Consider the following 18,006-nt stretch of genomic DNA (forward strand, 5'->3'; position numbering starts at 1 on the left):
CTCAAAATATTCTCGGTATGAGTTTATTTCCACTTTTGTTGTTGTTTTTATTTTGTATTTTGCATTCCACATGCATGTGAAATCATGCAATATTCATCTTTCTCTATCCAAACTATTCCGTTCTCATTGAATTCATCCACACTACCCCTAAGTTCATTGAGCATCTTTATAACCAGTGTTTTGAACTCTGCATCTGTTAGCTTGCTTGACACCATTATTTTTAGATCTCTCTTCTGTTCTCTCAAGTGGTTTCTGCTTCTTTGTTTTCCCATTTTGGCTGCCTCTCTATCTCTGTTTCTATTTACTAAGCAAAGCTTCCAAGTCTCTTAGTCTTATTAGCATGGCTTTGTGTGGTAGGTGTCCAGTGGCACAGTCTTGAGAGGGGTTTGGCTACAGGCCAAGTTTAGCCCTAGGCTCTGCCCCTCCAGGGCCACCTCTTAAAACTCGGCATGCAATCCACAGATGCTGTTTATAGTTGCTTCAAGAAACCACACCAGAAACTGAGGCCACCAGCCACCAGTGTGAATCTTGGCTCTGCTCAGCAAGGAGCACCTGACTCACTGAGGACACACCTGGATATGACTTGGGTGGGACCTCAAGTTGAGGGAGGAGGAGTTTCAGGGAATCCTCTGGGAGAAACAACCTCTGTTATGCAGTTCTATGACATCTCATCTATGACAGGGCTGCATCTGCACACTGGGATGTGGGCGGGCTCAACAGAGGAACAATGGACACCTCAGCCCTTGCTCTGACAACTCAGTGTCCTCTGTAAGTCCCTGGTACCCTCTGCACAGCTGCCGGCTTCCACTCCTATGGCCTCTGTCCCGCTCAGCTACTCTGGACTGGGCAGCATTACATCTTTTCCCTGTCCTAGCTACTGCCATTGCAGGGTGATTTTATAACTCTCTCCCTAGATGCATGGCTTATTCATCTAGATCACAGGTGATTTTTCCTTGATGTTTGCTCCTTGACTCTGTCATAACTTTGATTTAGTCACCAGAGGGATGAACAGAGCCTCTATCATCCACACCATTTTTCTCCCATTTTTTTTCCTTTTTATTATTTTCTTAATTAAAAGTGATTAGGTTGAAAATGATCAACAAAGTCCAGTAAGTTTCAAGTGTATAATTAAACAGTATGTTGAATATATACTGCGTTGTGTGCTCACCATCAGTTAGATTTCCTTTCATCACCAAATATTTGCTGCCTTTTACCTGTCAACTTCCTCCCTCACCACCATCCCTCTGGTAACCAATAATCCACTCTCCATGTGCATGAGTCTGTTTGTTTGTCATGTTTTCTTGTTGCTTTTAGATTTAAATCACACACATAAGTGAATGTCAGCATCCTTTCAAATGTCTGTTGGTCATTTGTATGTCTTCCTGGGAGAAATGTCTGTTCGGATCCTCTAGCAATTTTTTTAATTGAATTGTTTGGGTTTTTTGTTGTTATTGAGCTCTACAGGTTCTTTGTATATTTTGGATATTAGGCCCTTATCAAAGGCATTGTTTGAAAATATATTCTCCCCGTTCAGATGGTGCCCTCTTTCCCTTGTTGACATTTTTGTTGTTGTTGTCTTTTGTTTGGTTGGTTTTTTGCTGTACAGAAGCTTTTTACTTTAATGTAGTCCAATTCATTTATTTTTGCTTTTATTTCCCTTACCTTTGAGATCAAATTCAGAGAACTCTCTCGGTCCATTGTCTCTGAGTTTAAAATATATATTTTCTTCTATGTAATTTATTGTTCCAGGTCTTATGTTCAGGTCCTTCACATATTTGGTCTTACTTTTGGTGTTTGGTGACAGACAATAGTCTAGTTTCATTCTTATGCATGGAACTTTCCAGTTTACCCAGTACCTTTAACTAAAGAGGCTTTTCTTTCTCCACTGTATGTCTTTGGCTCTTTTGTCAAAAATTATCTGCTCATATAAACATTGGTTTACTTCTTGATTCTCAATTCTGTTCCATTGGTCCGTGTGTCTGTTTTTCTTCCAACACCATGCTGTTTTGATTAATGATGCTTTGTAGTATAATTTGAAGTCCAGCAGAGTAATACCTCTGGCCTTGCCCTTTTTTCACAGAATTGCTTTGGCTCTTCAGGGCTTTTTGTGCTTCCATGTAAATCTGATGATTTTTTGATATATTTTGTTAAAGAATGGCATTGAGATTTTGATGGGTACTGCATTCGATCTGTACAGTTAATGCCTTCAGTAATAAGGTCATTTTAACTATGTTGAACACAGAATATCTTTCCATTTCTTTGAGTCTTCTTCAGTTTTTTTTAATAGTGTCATAGTTTTCATTGTATACATCCATTATATGTTTTGTTAGGTATATTCTCAGGCTCTTTACTCTTTTTTGTTGCAATTGCAAAAGGGATTTTTAAATTCTTTTTCTGAAAATTCATTATTAGCGTATAAGAATGCTATGGATTTTTCGAACATTGATTTTGTATCAAAATTTACTGTATTTGTTTATTATTTCTAGTAATGTTCTTGTGGAGTCTTTAGGTTTTTCTATATACAGAATCATGTCATCTGCAAATAAGGACAGTTTGACTTCTTTATTTCCTACTTGAATGCCTTTTACTTTTTTCCCTTGACTGATCGCACTTGCTAGGACTTCCAAAATTATATTGAATAATAGTGGTGATAGCAAACAGCCTTGTCTTGCTACTCATCTTAGGGGGTTTTTAGTTTTTTACTATTAAGTATAATGTTAGCTGAGGCTTTGTCATATATGATTTTTATTATGTTGAGGTATTTTCTTATGTACCGATTTTATTGTTTTCATTATAAATGGATGTTGTATCTTGTTAAAGACTTTTTCTGTATCTATTGATATGATCATATGATCTTTTCTCTTTATATTGGTCATGTGGGGTATCACATTAATTGATTAGTGTATGTCAAACCTTCCTTATGCTCTAGGAATGAAGCCCACATATTCATGGTGTATAATCTTAATATGTTGCTGTATTCGGTTTGCTAGTATCATATTTAGAATTTTTACACCTGTGTTCATAAGAGATATTGGTCTGTAGCTTTCTTTTTTGTGTGTTATTTTTACCACGTTTTGGTATCAGGATAATATTGGCTTTAAAAAATGACTTAGGAAGTATTGCTACCTGTTTGATTTTTTGGAAGAGTTTGAAGAGAATATTTGGTAGAATTCACTGATGAAACAATCTGGACCTTTACTTTTTTGTAGGTTTTTGATGATTGTTTTAGTTTCCATAGTGACTACTCGATTTAGATTTTCCAGTTCTTCTTAATTCAGTCTAAGAGGATTGTATCCTTCTAAGCACTTGTCCATTCCTCTAGGTTATTAAAGTTCGTATTATGTACTTTTTCATATTATTCTTATATTATCATTTGTATTTCTGTGTTACCTGTCATAATTTCTCCTCTTTTATCTTTGATTTTATTTGTTTCCATTCTCTTTTCATTCGTGAGTCTAGCCAGAGGTTTCTCAGCTTTATTAATCTCCTAAAGGAACCAGCTCTTTGTTGCATTTATTTTTTCTACTGTCTTTTTGTTCACGATTTCATTAAATTACGCTCCAATGTTTTGACCCAATTTGTTTTATTTCATTTTTATTAAGTTTATTAGGGTAACAGTGGTTAATACAATTATATAATTATCAGGTGTACATTGTACTTTGATATCTGTATATTCTATTGTGCGTTAACCACCCAAAGTCCAGTTTCCTTTAGCTACCATATATTTGATCCCCTATACCCACTTCACCCTCCATCTACCTCCTTATTTGACCCCCTTTAACCATCTACCGCCCCCCTCCTCCAAGACCCACTACCTCTAGTAACCACTAGTATATAGTCCATATCTATGAGTCTGTTTCTGCTGTTCATTTGTTGCTTTCAAGTTTATATTCTACATTTAAGTGATATCAAGTGATTTTTGACTTTTTCTGTCTGCCACATTTTGCTTAGTATGATTATCTCGTGGTCTATCCACGTTGTCACAAATGACAGTATTTCATCTCTTCTTATGGCTGAGTAATATTCCATTATATATATGTACCACAGCTTCTTTAGCCAATCATCTATCATAGAACACTTTGGTTGTTTCCATGTCCTGGCCACTGTGAATAATGATGCTATGAACATTGGTGTGCAAATATCTTTTCAGATATGGGTTTTCAAGTCTTTAGGGTAAATAACCAGTAGAGGGATTGCTGGATCATATGGTAGATCAATTCTTAGTTTTTTGAGGAACTTCCATACTATTTTCCATAGTGGCTGTACCAATTTGCAGTCCCATTAGCAGTGTATGAGGGATCCTTTTTCTCTGCATCCTCTCCAACATTTGTTATTACTTGGCCTGTTGATTATACCTATTCTAACAGGTGTGAGATGATATCTCATTGTGGTTTGGATTTGCATTTCCCTAATAGCTAGTGATGTTGAGCATCTTTTCAAATATTTGTTGGCCATTTCTATGTCCTCTAGGGAGAAGTGTCTATTCAGGTCCTCTGCCCATTTTTTGATTGGATCATTTATTTTCTGTTGTTGTTGTTGTTATTGAGTTGTATGAGTTCTTTGTATATTTTGGATATTAGGCCCTTATCGGAGGCATTGCTTGCAAATATATTTTCCCATTCAGATGGTTGTCTCTTTATCTTGTCAACGATATATTTTTCTGATAAGAAGTTTTTTAGTTTGATGTAGTCCCATTCACTTATTATTGCTTTTACTTCCCTAGGCTTTGAGGTCAAATTCATAAAATCCTCTTTAAGTACAAGGTCCTTGAGTTTAGTTCTTATGTTTTCTTCTATGCATTGTTTCAGGTCTTATATTCAGGTCCTTAATTCATTTTGAGTTAATTTTAGTGTGTGGGGATAGACAACATTCTACTTTCATTCTTTTGCAGGTGGCTTTCCAGTTTTCCCAGCAGCATTTATTGAGGAGGCTTTCATTTCTCCACTGTATGTTGGGGGCTTTTTTTTTTTTTTGAAAATTATTTGCCCATATAAACATGGGTTTACTTCTGGACTCTTGGTTGTTCCAGTGGTCCGTGTGAGTGTTGCTGCTAATATCATGAAGTTTTGTTACTGTCGCTTTGTAGTATAATTTGAAGTCAAGCAGAATGATTGTCTCCAGCCTTGTTTCCCCCAGCCCCGTCCCCGCCGCCCGTAGGATGACTTGGCACTGATAATGTTTTGTTGTATTTCTTTAAAAAATGCCAATGGGATTTAAATGGAGATTGCTTTAAATCTGTATAATGCAATCCCCGATTCTTCCAATCTTCTATTTCTTTGTAAAATCCTCGATTTCTTTTAATAGGGTCTTATAGTTTTCATTATATAGGGCCTTCACATGTTTTGTTAGATTTATTCCTAGGTATTTTATTCCTTTGGTTGCAATCGCGAAGGTAATTATTTTTCCCACTTATTTTTCTGACACTTCATTATTAGAGTATAGGAACGCTATGGATTTTCGAACACTGATTTTGTATCCAGAAACTTTCCTGCATTTGATTATTGTTTCTAGTAGTGTTCTTGGAGAGTCTTTAGAGTTTTCTATATAGAGAATCATATGATCCACTATAATGACAGTTTGACTTCTTCATTTCCTATTTGGATGCCTTTTATATCTTTCTCTTGTCTGATTGCACTCGCTAGGACCTCCAATGTTATATTGAGTAACAGTGGTGATAGCGGACAGCCTTTCTTGTTCCTGATCATAGAGGGAAGGTTTTTAGTTTTTCACCATTAAGTATAATCTTAGCTGAGGGTTCATCACATATGGCCTTTATTATATTAAGGTACTTTCCTTCTTTACCGATTTTGTTAAATGTTTTTATCATAAATGAATGCTGTATCTTTTCAAAGGCTTTTCTCTCATCGATTGATATGATCATATGATTTTTATTTTTTAATTTGTTTATGTGGTATATTACATTAATTTATTTGCATATGTTGAAACATCCTCTTGCCTCTGCGGTAAAGCTTACTTGATTGTGGTATATAATCTTTTTAATATGTTGTTATTGGTTCTCTAGTATCTTATTTAAGATATTTACATTTGTGTTCATGAGAGATGTAGGTGTGTAGTATTCTTTTTCTATGTTATCTTTACCGGTTTTGGTATCAGGGTGATGTTGGCCTCATTAAATTAGGTGGGAAGTATTAGCTCCTCTTCTATGTTTTAAAAGCATTCAAGGAGAAAAGGTCTTAAATCTTTGAATTTTTTTTAGAATTCACTGCTGATGTCATCTGATCCTATTACTTTTTGGTAGGTTTTTGATGATTGTTTCTATTTTCATACTGCTGATTGGACTTTTTAGATTTTCCAGTTCTTGATTCAGTCTAGGAAGGTTGTTTTTTCTATGAACTAGTACATTTCATCTAGGTTATTATATTTGGTGTAATATACTTTTTCATAGTATTATTGTATGATCCTTTGTATTCCTGTAGTTTCTGTTATCATTTCTCCTCTTTCATCCCTGATTTTGTTTATTTGTTTCTTTTTTGCTTTAGTGAGTCTAGCTAGGGGTTTGTCTATTTTAATAACATTCTCAAATAATCTGTTCTTTGTTGCATTTATTTTTTTAAATTTTCAATTTAATTTATTTCAATTCTAATTTTGATTATTTCTTTCCTTTTGGCTTTAGGCTACAGTTGTTCTTCCTTTTCTATTTTTTTTTTAAGATGAGAGGTTAGGTTGTTAATCTGGGCTCCTTTATTTGGAGACAGACTTGTAATGATATGAGCTTTCCTCTTATGACCATTTTTGCCATGTCTCGAAAGATTTGTTATGCTGTACTATCATTATCATGTGTTTCTACTTATCTCTTGATCTTTTTTTTATTTCTTCTCTGACCCAGTTATTCTTCAGTAGCATGTTCTTTAATCTTCATGTATCTGTGGTTCTTCCTGATTTCTTTCTGTAGTTGATCTCTAGTTTCAAATCATTATGATCAGAGAATATGGTTGGTATGATTTTAAACTTCTTGTATTTCTTGAGGATATCTCCGTGATCCAGTATGTGGTCAATCCTTGAGAATGTTCCATGTACACTAGAGAAAAATGTATAAGCAGCTGTTTGGAAATGAAAAGCTCTGTAAATGTCAATTATATCCAGTTGGTTTAATGTGTCATTTAAGGATGTTATTTCCTTATTGATTTTCTTTTTGGAGGATCTGTCCATAACTGATTGTGGGGTATTTAGGTCCCCTGGTATGATAGTGTTTTGGACTGTTTATCCATTTAGTTCTGTTAGTAATTGCTTTATATATTCAAGGCTCCCTGAATGAAAGCATAGATATTAATAAGTGTTATGTCTTCTTGGTGCATGATTTCCTTCATCATTATGAAGTGTCCCTCAGTATCTTTCTTTACCTTTTGTATTTTGAAGTCTATTTTGTCTGATATTAGTACCGCAACTCCCACTTTTCTCCGAATGCAATTTACTTGAAATATCATTTTCCACCCTTTCACTTTGAGTCTATATTTGTCTTTGGAACTGAGATGTGTCTCCTGGAGGCCAAACATGGTTGGGTCTTGTTTTTTGATCCATTCTGCAACTCTGTGCCTTTTTATTGGTGAATTCATTCTATTCACATTTAGGGTGATTATTGAAATATGAGTTCTCCTTACAGCCATTTTATCCTTTGCTTTCTGGTAGCACAGTATTTTCATTGCTTCCTTGTCCTTGTGTGTCTGTTTTCTTTATTTTAGTTGGCTTTCATAGGTTTTCCTTCTGGTCTTTCTTGTTTTATGGCATGTGGATACCATTATGAATATGTAAAAAATAGTTTACACACACACACACACAGATGTCCATTTTCTTCTGTGCATGCCTTTTCTCCATTTTCTTTTCCTTTGGAACTTTCAATCCTCTCCTTTTCAGTCATTTTTATCTCAATTTTTCCCTCTGTATTCTGAATGCTTGTTACTATCTTGCTATAGCAAATATCTTATTATTATTTAAGCTTATAATGCCCTGTTCTTAGTAAAAGTTACATTCCTCTGCTTCTATTTGCTTGATAGTCACTTTACTCCTAATTATGTTTTTTTTGTCATCTCGTTTTAGGTGTGCTGACTCCTTTCAGTATTTCTTGAAATGCAGACTTCATAGTGGAGAATTCCCTCAATTTTTGTATGTCTTGAAAGGTCTTCATTCTCCTTCAAATCTAAAAGTGATCTTTGCTGGATACAGTATTCTTGCTGGTAATTCCTTTTACTTAATAGGATTATTTTTCCCCCTCTCCTTATGCTGAGAAGTCTGAAGATAATGGATTTTCCTTAATAGGTTACTGTCTTCTTTTCCCTGGCCGCCTTTAGAATTCTTTCTTTGTCATTAATTTTTGACAATTTTAATACAATGTGTCTTGGAGAAGGCCTTTTTGGTTTGAGAGTATTAGGTGTCGTATTTGATTCTTGACTTCGACAATCCAGCTGATTCTTTAGATTGGGAATTTCTCATCAATTATTAGTTTGAATATGCTCTCTGTTCCCCTCTCCTCTTCTCCTTCTGGTATACTCATTATTCCATTGCTTTTTCTGATGGTGTCAGATAGTTCTGTTAGAGTTCTTTCTTTTTCTTTTTTTCATTCTCTCTTCATTCTGAGTCATTTCCAGATTGCCTTTGATAACACTGATTCTTTCTTCCATTTGGCCAGTTCTATTTCCTAAGCATGCTATTTCATTTTTCATTTTTTAATGTGTTTTTCATCTCCAGAAGTTTTGCTTAGTATTTTTTTAAGGTTTGAGTCTCCTTGCTAAAAATCTTACTTGGTTGGTCTATTTTGATTTTAAGTTCTTGGAATTGTTGATCATATTTGTCTTGCATCTTACTTTTTTTTTTCCTGAATCCTCTGTCATTTAAATTGCATATTTCTATGTCTTTAAGCTTATTTTCTGGATTTTTTTTGTTCTGAGCTGCCTTGTCACATTGACTGGTCATGGTGTTTGATGAACTATTTCCCTGCCTGGGCATTAATGGAAGTGTACTTTGCTTCTTTTCAAAAAGGATTTAATTATATAGAATTCTCTCTTTATTCCATTGATAAGAAGTACTTTTTTTCTTTTGATTTCCAGTAGGTGACATCCAAGCCTCTTGGAATTCTGCTTGGAGGCTAAAAAGGCTATTCCCCGCTCTGTTTAATATACTTTATACTCAATTCATGATCAGATTCCCTCGGTCCCAGCACCTGTCTGTGGTACCAGCTGTGGTTTATGTTTCAATACCAGTTATGCACATTCCCTGAGTCCATAGTGCTAAGTCTTGGAGGTTATGGTGTCTAGGGGGTGCTCTGGGTTGATGGAGATTAGCACTTCCAGGCTCCTGCTTGGTAACCACAGCTTATAAGACACAGCTGTTGCCCCTCTGGATTTAGTTCCCGCTCTGCTTTCTGCCCTGATCCGTGGTCTTTGCTACATGGAACACTCAGATCCCTGAGGCTGTATCTAATTGGGATACAACCGCAAATTTTCTCCTCCCCCTCTTGTATAGAGCTCCAGCTGCATATGAAAACTTCTATGTTCCTCCCAATCTATCCCTTAGACTTGCCCAATTCCAACCTTTTGATGCTCTAATACACATATCTCTCAGATGTGCTTGTGTGCAGATTGGGTGGGTTTTTTTTTGAGTTTTAGATGTTCAGCTTATTATTATTTCAAGGAGAGAGATATGGAGAGATTCCTCACTGTGCCATCCTTCCAACACTATATATGTATATATATAACCCACATCGTATATATACATATAATTAATTTTTAAATAATGACTGTTTAAAACTTGGATTGTAAAATTTTCTGAAGAGTTAACAACTGCCTCTTTTAAGCCAAAGTGAGTTGGTGGTAACACACTTTTGGCTAAGGGTCATAATCCAATCATCCCGTCATTTGACCTACACAGCAAACTCCTTTCTTCCTTCTGTAAACAAATACCTAAACACGGACCTCTCCAGCCTTCCAGATGTGTTTTAGTTAACTGAATATTTATAGCTTGACCTATACCCTAGATTCTCTCTTTGTCCGTATATCAGCAATTTTTTAAACTCTTCTACTTATTACCTCAGGATAATAAGACCTATATGTACTCCCCACTGGGTTAAGTCTATATTTTCTTAGTTTATTTATTCTAAAGTGATCTCGTTAGTCTTCTAGCTTTAGAAAGGGCTCCCTACCTATTCTTTGTAGGATTTCCAACATTGACAAGAGTTTCATTTTTCCTACTTCCATCCCCAACATCTTCCTGATTAAATAAAATCTCTGTCCTGTCAGCCATTCTTTCCCAATGTAGAGGAAGCCTAATATCTTGTCAGTGTGGTCAAACTTATTCACCCATCCATCCAGAAAATGTATTCCCATATTCTCCTTTGTTAGTCTCACCACTTTCTTTATGGGATATAGATGAAATATTTAAAAGTCCATATAAGGCCTTTCATGAAGTCTATATTAGTCCATTTCCAAAGACTCCAAATTTTGTCACTCCCCATCTCACATTTGACAATTTTAGAAACAATGAAAATCTTAACGTGCTTACACTCTCCCAGGTGTTTATTGCCTGGTACTGTTGCTTTTCTCTCTGCCTGAAATGCCCTCTTCCTCTCTCCCCATCCCACATAATTATGTTTCCCTGCCAAATGCTTGTTCATTTTTCCTCACCTCCACCATGAAGCCTTCCCTAACACCTTGAGACAGAACTAATTAATTTCTCCACTGCACAGCTTCTCTACTATGTACATATTTCTTCTGTTGGGTGACATATAAGGTTGCCAGATTTGCAAACAAAAATATAGGATACTGTTAAGTGTGAATTTCAGATGAATAATGAATAACTTTAGTAAAAATATTTTCCATGTGATATTTGGGACATATTTTTGTTTAAAATTATTCACTTTTTATCTCAAATTCAAACTTAACTGGGCTTCCTGTATTTTATTTGGCAACTCTAGTGACATCACACTAGCATTTGTGTTTGGCAGTTTGTCTACAGGCCCCCTGAAGGCAAAGATTTGGGCTTGTTTACTTACATTTCCTTAGCACCATGCAGTCCTTAGCATATGGTAAATGCTCACTAAATGTTTCTGAAACTACATTTGGGTACTGCTTTATACTATTTGAACTAGTTTACATACATCATCTTACTAAGTCTCACATCCAGTGAGGTTAAAAACTATAGCAATTATCTTCATCGTACTGACAATGAAACTGGGGGCCAGAGAGAACTGGCTTACTCAAGACCATGCAGCATGACTACAACAAAGCCAGAATTGAGACCGGGTCCACCTGAATCCCTAGTTTTTTTACTAAACCACTATTGTTTTCTTGTATGTGGCCACAGATTTTTATGCAACTTTGCAATTTTCAGAACTATTTCTAAGCTTTAAATAAATAATCATACTTTCTTTGGTTTTAAACTTCCATTGGTATAGCAGTGACTTTAATATAGCTTGAGGTGCTTGAAATTGAGCCTAATGAATTTTTAATTAGGTATCAATCATATTGGGAGACTAGTTATAAAGTATAATTTCCCAGTAAAGTCAACAACATGGTAAATGATCTTATTGGTAAACCACAAGCTTTCTTTACATATTTTCTTCTTCTTCTTCTTCTTCTTCTTCTTCTTCTTCTTCTTCTTATTATTATTATTATTATTATTATTATTATTATTTCAATACAGGTTTCCTTCATCTGTGTATATATAGCAGTCGACAATATCAGCCACATTATTAATTTGGTTTCCTATGCTTGGCTAGCTTTTCTGTTGTGTAAGTGCAGTCTGCATTCTCCATTTTAGCACTTTTGAAGAAGTAGCACTTAAAACTTATCTTAACTTGCACCAAGTAATAAGCCCTCTGTTAATTAACATTTTTTTGCACTTTGCTCTTATGATAAAAGTAGGCAACTATGTTAAGATAGGCCGACATTTTTTCCCCAGAAATGCCTGAAACTGATCTCAGTTCAATTTCCTCTACTACTTATTTTCATTTAGCATTCTAGACAGCAATGGATGGTCAGCATGTTGGCCCTTACAAAGGGCCGAGCTATTTACTAAGTGCTGTAGGTTTCAAAAGAGGCAGAAATAAACTAACACTTATCAAATGAATACTATGAGCATCTCAAGAAACTGGTGACTGTGGTTGCCTCCTGGGAGGAAAACTGAGTGACTGACTGGGGAACAGAAGTGAGAAGGTTTGCTTTGCACAACATTCCATTCTGTACATTTTGAAATTTTTTATTAGGCACCTATGTTACCTAAACAAAGAAATTAATTAAAATTGTTTTAAATGTCTACCATGTTCTTTGCATAATCTAGTAAATTCTCACAATGACCCATTGAGATCAAAATTGTTATCTTGTAAATAGAAAACTGGGGCTTAGGAAATTTAGGTAGCTTGCTTCAGTTCACACTAGTTAAGTGAGGGAATCAGAATTTAAGCAAGAGTCTGCCTCATTCCAAAGCTAAACTAACTATGCTGTTTCTCAAAGATGGAAACTCAATATTTGTCCTCAAGGACAATCTTGTTGGAGAACTAAGACATAAAACTCTAGAGTTAGTTACTATACTTCATCGATTCTAAGAAACACATTTTAAATGTTCTGAAATTAGGATGTCTTCCAATGGGTGACATGTTGTAGTATATTCAGTGGTATTATTTTTAGTGATTCATAAGATAATGTTATATTTTTCCACCAGTGGCATACTGGAGTCAATGAAATACAATTCTAATATAATGCAGAGTATCATAAAGTCAAAAGAGGCAGCACAAGCAGTAAGCGCTGCAGGAGTTCTGAGGAAGGAGTGTCTTCTGTAAGAGTTGCAAGGGAAGGCTTTGTGTTGGTTTGAACTAAGCCTCAGAGTTAGGTAGTGTTATCTCTTGCCACGAGAATGCCAAAACTCAGTGGCTCAAAACAACAACCATTGTCCTTGGGTCTACAGTTTAGCTGGGTAGTTCTGATCATCTAGGCTGGATTTGTTCATATGTCCACAGTCAGCTGGTAAGCAGAGTGGTCTTGGCTAGGCTCACTCATGTCTAGAGATCAGGTGGCTGTTGGCTAATCTAGTTTGGCTTCAACCTGAATGAGGGGTGGTGAGGCTCTGCTGCATGTGTTTCTTCACATATCTCCAGTAGGCTAGTCTAAGCATGTTCTCATGGAGATACAAGGCAGCAAGAGCAGAGGTACAAGAGTGAGCAGGAGGAAATGTGCAAGCATTTTCCAAGCCTCTGTTTGCAACACATTTGCAAACAGAAAACAGAGATGAGGCAGAACACACTGCCTACAATGAGAGAATTAAAGAATTAAACCAATCAATGCAATCAGTCTATCAGGTAAGCTTCAGATACACAGGTTGAGGAAAGGAGGGCTGTGTTTCCTAGCTAGGAGAGACCCTCCAGGAAAAGGAAAGTCAGCCAAATGGACTGTATATGTGTTTCAGGGGGTTGTCACTTCAGCAAAGACAGAACCAAGCTAGGTTACAACTACGAGATTAGAATGACAACACTAAATTATAGTTTGAAATAAGAATAGAGCCAATTGTCCCATAAATTCAGCCTTCCCCATCTCTGCACTCAGGATATCCTAAGGCTAAACCATGTAACTATAAGTCTATACCAAATATACTTGGGAATCTATTGCACTGCATTCTTGGCCCCAGTAGGAGGCCTAGCTTGTCTTTGTTCAGCTTCCCAGGGGAAGCATAATGAATTCAGCTTGGAATATGAGCACTCCGGTCTTGGGAAAGTCACCCACCAGCTCAGCCATCTTGTGAAGTCAAGGTGTCTTCCTCACTGACCAGGGCACCATTTTTCATGCTCAACTCCCTCCAAGGCCAAATAGAGGTCGCCAGTTCAAGGGATGAACTTTACAGAGACATGCAAACAACCTTCACTGGGATTTCAATTTGTACCCTAATAATGTTTTCAGAGATTTTTTCTCTGTGATATTGGTGAATAATTAACCCCCTTTGAGCTCTGAGTCACACTGAGGATATCCATAGCACTGAGAATTTTTCTTTTGAAAACAAAGGGAAATCAGTTTCAGCCAACTCAGTTGTTGCTATTTTATGAAGTTAAGGCGCTCAATGTAAATTGATGTTTTGAATGTATGCTTTTGATCAATAGGTGTAATTATTTACTGGAATCACACAAAGGCAAAAGCAAACCAATCATTCCTGACATAGTAGGCTTTATACCATGAAGATAAATCCCAAACACAACTGCACTGAGCTCAAGACTTACATGACACTCCAATATTACAAGTCAACTCTTGAAAAGAATGCAAACATGTTCATTCTTTGCATTCCTTCCTGAGCAAGCCCCTCTAATTTTTAATTTAAAGGATCCATTGACCAGAGTAGGAGCAGTTGTTTCTCATTGGTTACTTGTCCAGAAAGTGACTAATACAGTTCATTATTCTTAGAGATCATATTGCTACTAGGATATATAAATTAAGCAGAATATTCTGACGTAGAGCCCTCAGGCCAAGATGGCTTGACTTTATTATTGGAGGACTGCTGTAGCTCTTACCTCCAATCAAAAGGATTACCCCATGAGCTTGCCCTAGTGTCCAAAATTCTTACTATTTTTCATTGTCAGGGTTCCCAAATATCATTTCCTTCTTATGCCCCAGATCCATTCTCAGTCCTAGGCCAGTTTCTCATGCTCTCATAAGTACTAGCTAACACTTATTAAACACTCACTTATGTGCAAGAGACTCAGCTAAGCACTTCACATGCATTATCTCACTAAATCTTTACATGACTCTGTGAAATAGGTAATAATACCCTAGTTCTGATTCCAAGATACCATGATTTTAAGAATATTATTTAACAATTCCTATATGTAACATACTAATTATAAAATAGAGAGGTGTTATAATGTTAAAATCAGAAAAATAGGTAATCTCCATTTACAGATAAGGAAACTAAAGCCCGGAAGAGTAAAAAAAAAAAAGTCTAAGCTAGTAAGTAGTCACTGGGGTTCAATCCCAGATCACTGATTCCAATGCCTATGTCTGCCTATAAGCATGATTGCTTTATTTCCTTTGCAGCAGGTTTCAGATGCCTTGACCCTCCCCTTCCCAGATGTCACTTTCCATTCTGTTTCATGAAGTTCGCACCACTAGATCTCTGCTGCAAGGATGAAACTAGCCAGTTTCTTCCTTCTAAAGACTTCAAACAATCAGAAACTAATGATCATACCAGGAAATAAATATAGTATAGTCTGGCTGAAATCAGGTTCACTGATTTCAAGATGATAAACCTAATACATGCTGAATCCAGCACCATCTAGCACCAAAACCATTGAAATATAGAGGATTCCTTGAAAGACATGAAGCAGGTGAAATAGTATTAAAGAGAGAAATGATAGCCCAGGACATAGGCAGTAAAACTGTGCTGTGGTAGATGAGAACAGTAAAAAGGATCTTCCATGCCCTCAGGTGGTGGAAACAAGAAGAGCTCAAGGATAACTATAGGATGATTGTGCAAGATCAAGTAGGGTAATTGGCTCTGCATATCCCTCTCACCTTATCCCTTCATGGGCCAAGTAGTAGCAACAATAGTGACAGCAGGTAGGAGCAGTGAGTATAGGTGCTTGAATTAAAGAGACAGCAATGCTTTACAAGTAATATTGTCACACAAAATATAGGCAACCCTGTTAAATTTTAATTTCAGGTAAGCGATATTTTTTTTTCTTGATAATTATGCCTCATATATTAAATGGGACATACTTATACTAAAAAAAATACTGTTCTTTCTGAAATTCAAATTTAACTAAAATTAAAATTTAATTTAAAAAATACTAACAAGACTTTAATATATGGAATATGTGAGACATACTTATGTAAGAAAAAGTTCATTGCTTATCTGAAATTCACATTTAACTGGGAATTATTTTAGTTACTAAATCTGACAATTTTATTCAGGCTAGCAACCTCTGAGAGAAATACAGAGTACTCACATCCAGAGAATAGCCACTCATGTACAGTAGTTACCCTTATCAAGGTTTCTGTTTCCATGGTTTCAGTTACCTGCTGTCAACTATGCTCCAAAAATATTAAATGGAAAATTCTAGAAATAAATAATTTATGTTTGAAATTGTGCTGTTCTAAGTAACATAATGAAATCTCACACCATCTTGCCCTGTCCCACTTGGGACATGAATCATCCCTCCATCCATTGTATCCATGCTGTATATCTTACCTGCTCGTTAGTCATGTAGTAGCCATCTTGGTTATAAGACTGACTATTGTAGTATCACAATGCTTGTGTTTAAGTAACCCTTATTTTATTTAATAAGGGTTCCAAAGTGTTAGAGTAGTGATGCAGACAATTCGATATGCCAAAGAGAAGCCATAAAGTCCATATATGTATAGGAAAACACATTGTATATATATAGGATTTGGTACTAGCCATGGTTTCAGGTATCCACTGAGGGTCTTGGAACATATTCCCCATTGATAAGGAGGGACTACTATACTCTAGCCAGTGATTATGTCCAACTTTTCCCAAAAATAGTAACAACAAACAGTAGCAACATCCATCTAGCCCCTAAAGCAGATTATGTAAACAAAAGTAAGAACTGTGAAACTTTTAAGGAGAATTCAAACCATTGAAAAGAAACAACAAACTTAATAAAGGAAAAAAATAATAGGAAAATTAAAATAAGACCTTCACATAAATTTGACTTATTCCCTTAGATATGGAAAGATACTACATCCATGAAATAAGAATAAATGGTTTTGAATAAGAACTAAATATTATTTTAAATGTAGAGATCTAGAAAATTAAAATATAAGCTTTGAAATCAATAGCTTGATAGGCTAAATAGCAGATTGGATTCTTGTCAAAAGTAAACAAGTAAGTTGCAAGATTGGACTGAAAAATTATCCAGTGGAACACAAAGAGTTAAGACATAGAGGATGGAATCAGAAGTTTTATATATATACATATATATATATTTAGTTATTTTAAAATATAATTAAACATAAAACATGCATAGTTAGACATTTATATAATGTGCAAAGTGATTCCCCCCCCTCGATTACTCTAGTACCCACCTGGTGCTATACATAGTCATTGTAATATTGTTGACTATATTCCCTATGCTGTACTTCAAATCTCCATGACTATTTTGTAAATACAAATTTGTACTTCTTAATCCCTTCACCTTTTTCACCTAGCTCCTAACCCCCAACTCCTCTCCCATCTAGCAATCACCAGTTTGTTCTCTGTATCTATTAGACTCTTTCCATTTTGTTTCTTCGTTTATTTTCTTCTTCCTTTGATTCTACATATAAGTGAAATCATATGGTATTTGTCTTCCTCTGCATGACTTATTTCACTTAGCATAATATCCTCTAGAGAGCCAGGTTTTTAATTTTTTTTGTTTATTGGGGTAACATTTGTTAATACAATTATATAATTTTAGGGTGTACATTATAATTTAACATCTATATATTTTATTGTGTGATTACCACCCAGAATCCAGTTTCCTTCAGCTACAATATATTTGATCCCCTTTGCCCAGAGAACCAGAAGTTTTAACATCAGTCTAATAGAAGTTTCAAAAGAAGAAAACAGACAATATATAGAAAAAAACCAATCTTTGAATAAATAATAGCTATTTTTTTTCCATAATTGAAGAATGATAATGAGTCTTTGATTGAAAAGGCCCATCAAGCACCAAGTAAAATTAGTTACACACACACACACGCACACACGCACACAGACACACACACACACCCTTAGACACATTGTAGTACAATTTCAGAAACAAAGTTAAAGTCCAAAGTGCTACAAATAATCAGAGAGAAGTGGGATTACAAGAAAGTCATGAGAATCAATTTGATATCAGACTTCCAATGGTAAAACCAGATGCAGAACACAAGAAGCAATTCGTATTGCTTAAGGAAAATAATTCTGAACTTAAAATTTTGTCAGTCAAGAAGGAGGGTAAAATAAAGATTATTTTCAACCATGCAAAAACTCAAGAAATTTTACCAACCACACACCCATGCTGAAAGAATTACT

Source organism: Rousettus aegyptiacus, unplaced genomic scaffold (genome assembly GCF_014176215.1).
Source record: "Rousettus aegyptiacus isolate mRouAeg1 unplaced genomic scaffold, mRouAeg1.p scaffold_m13_p_9, whole genome shotgun sequence".
NCBI lineage: Eukaryota > Metazoa > Chordata > Mammalia > Chiroptera > Pteropodidae > Rousettus > Rousettus aegyptiacus.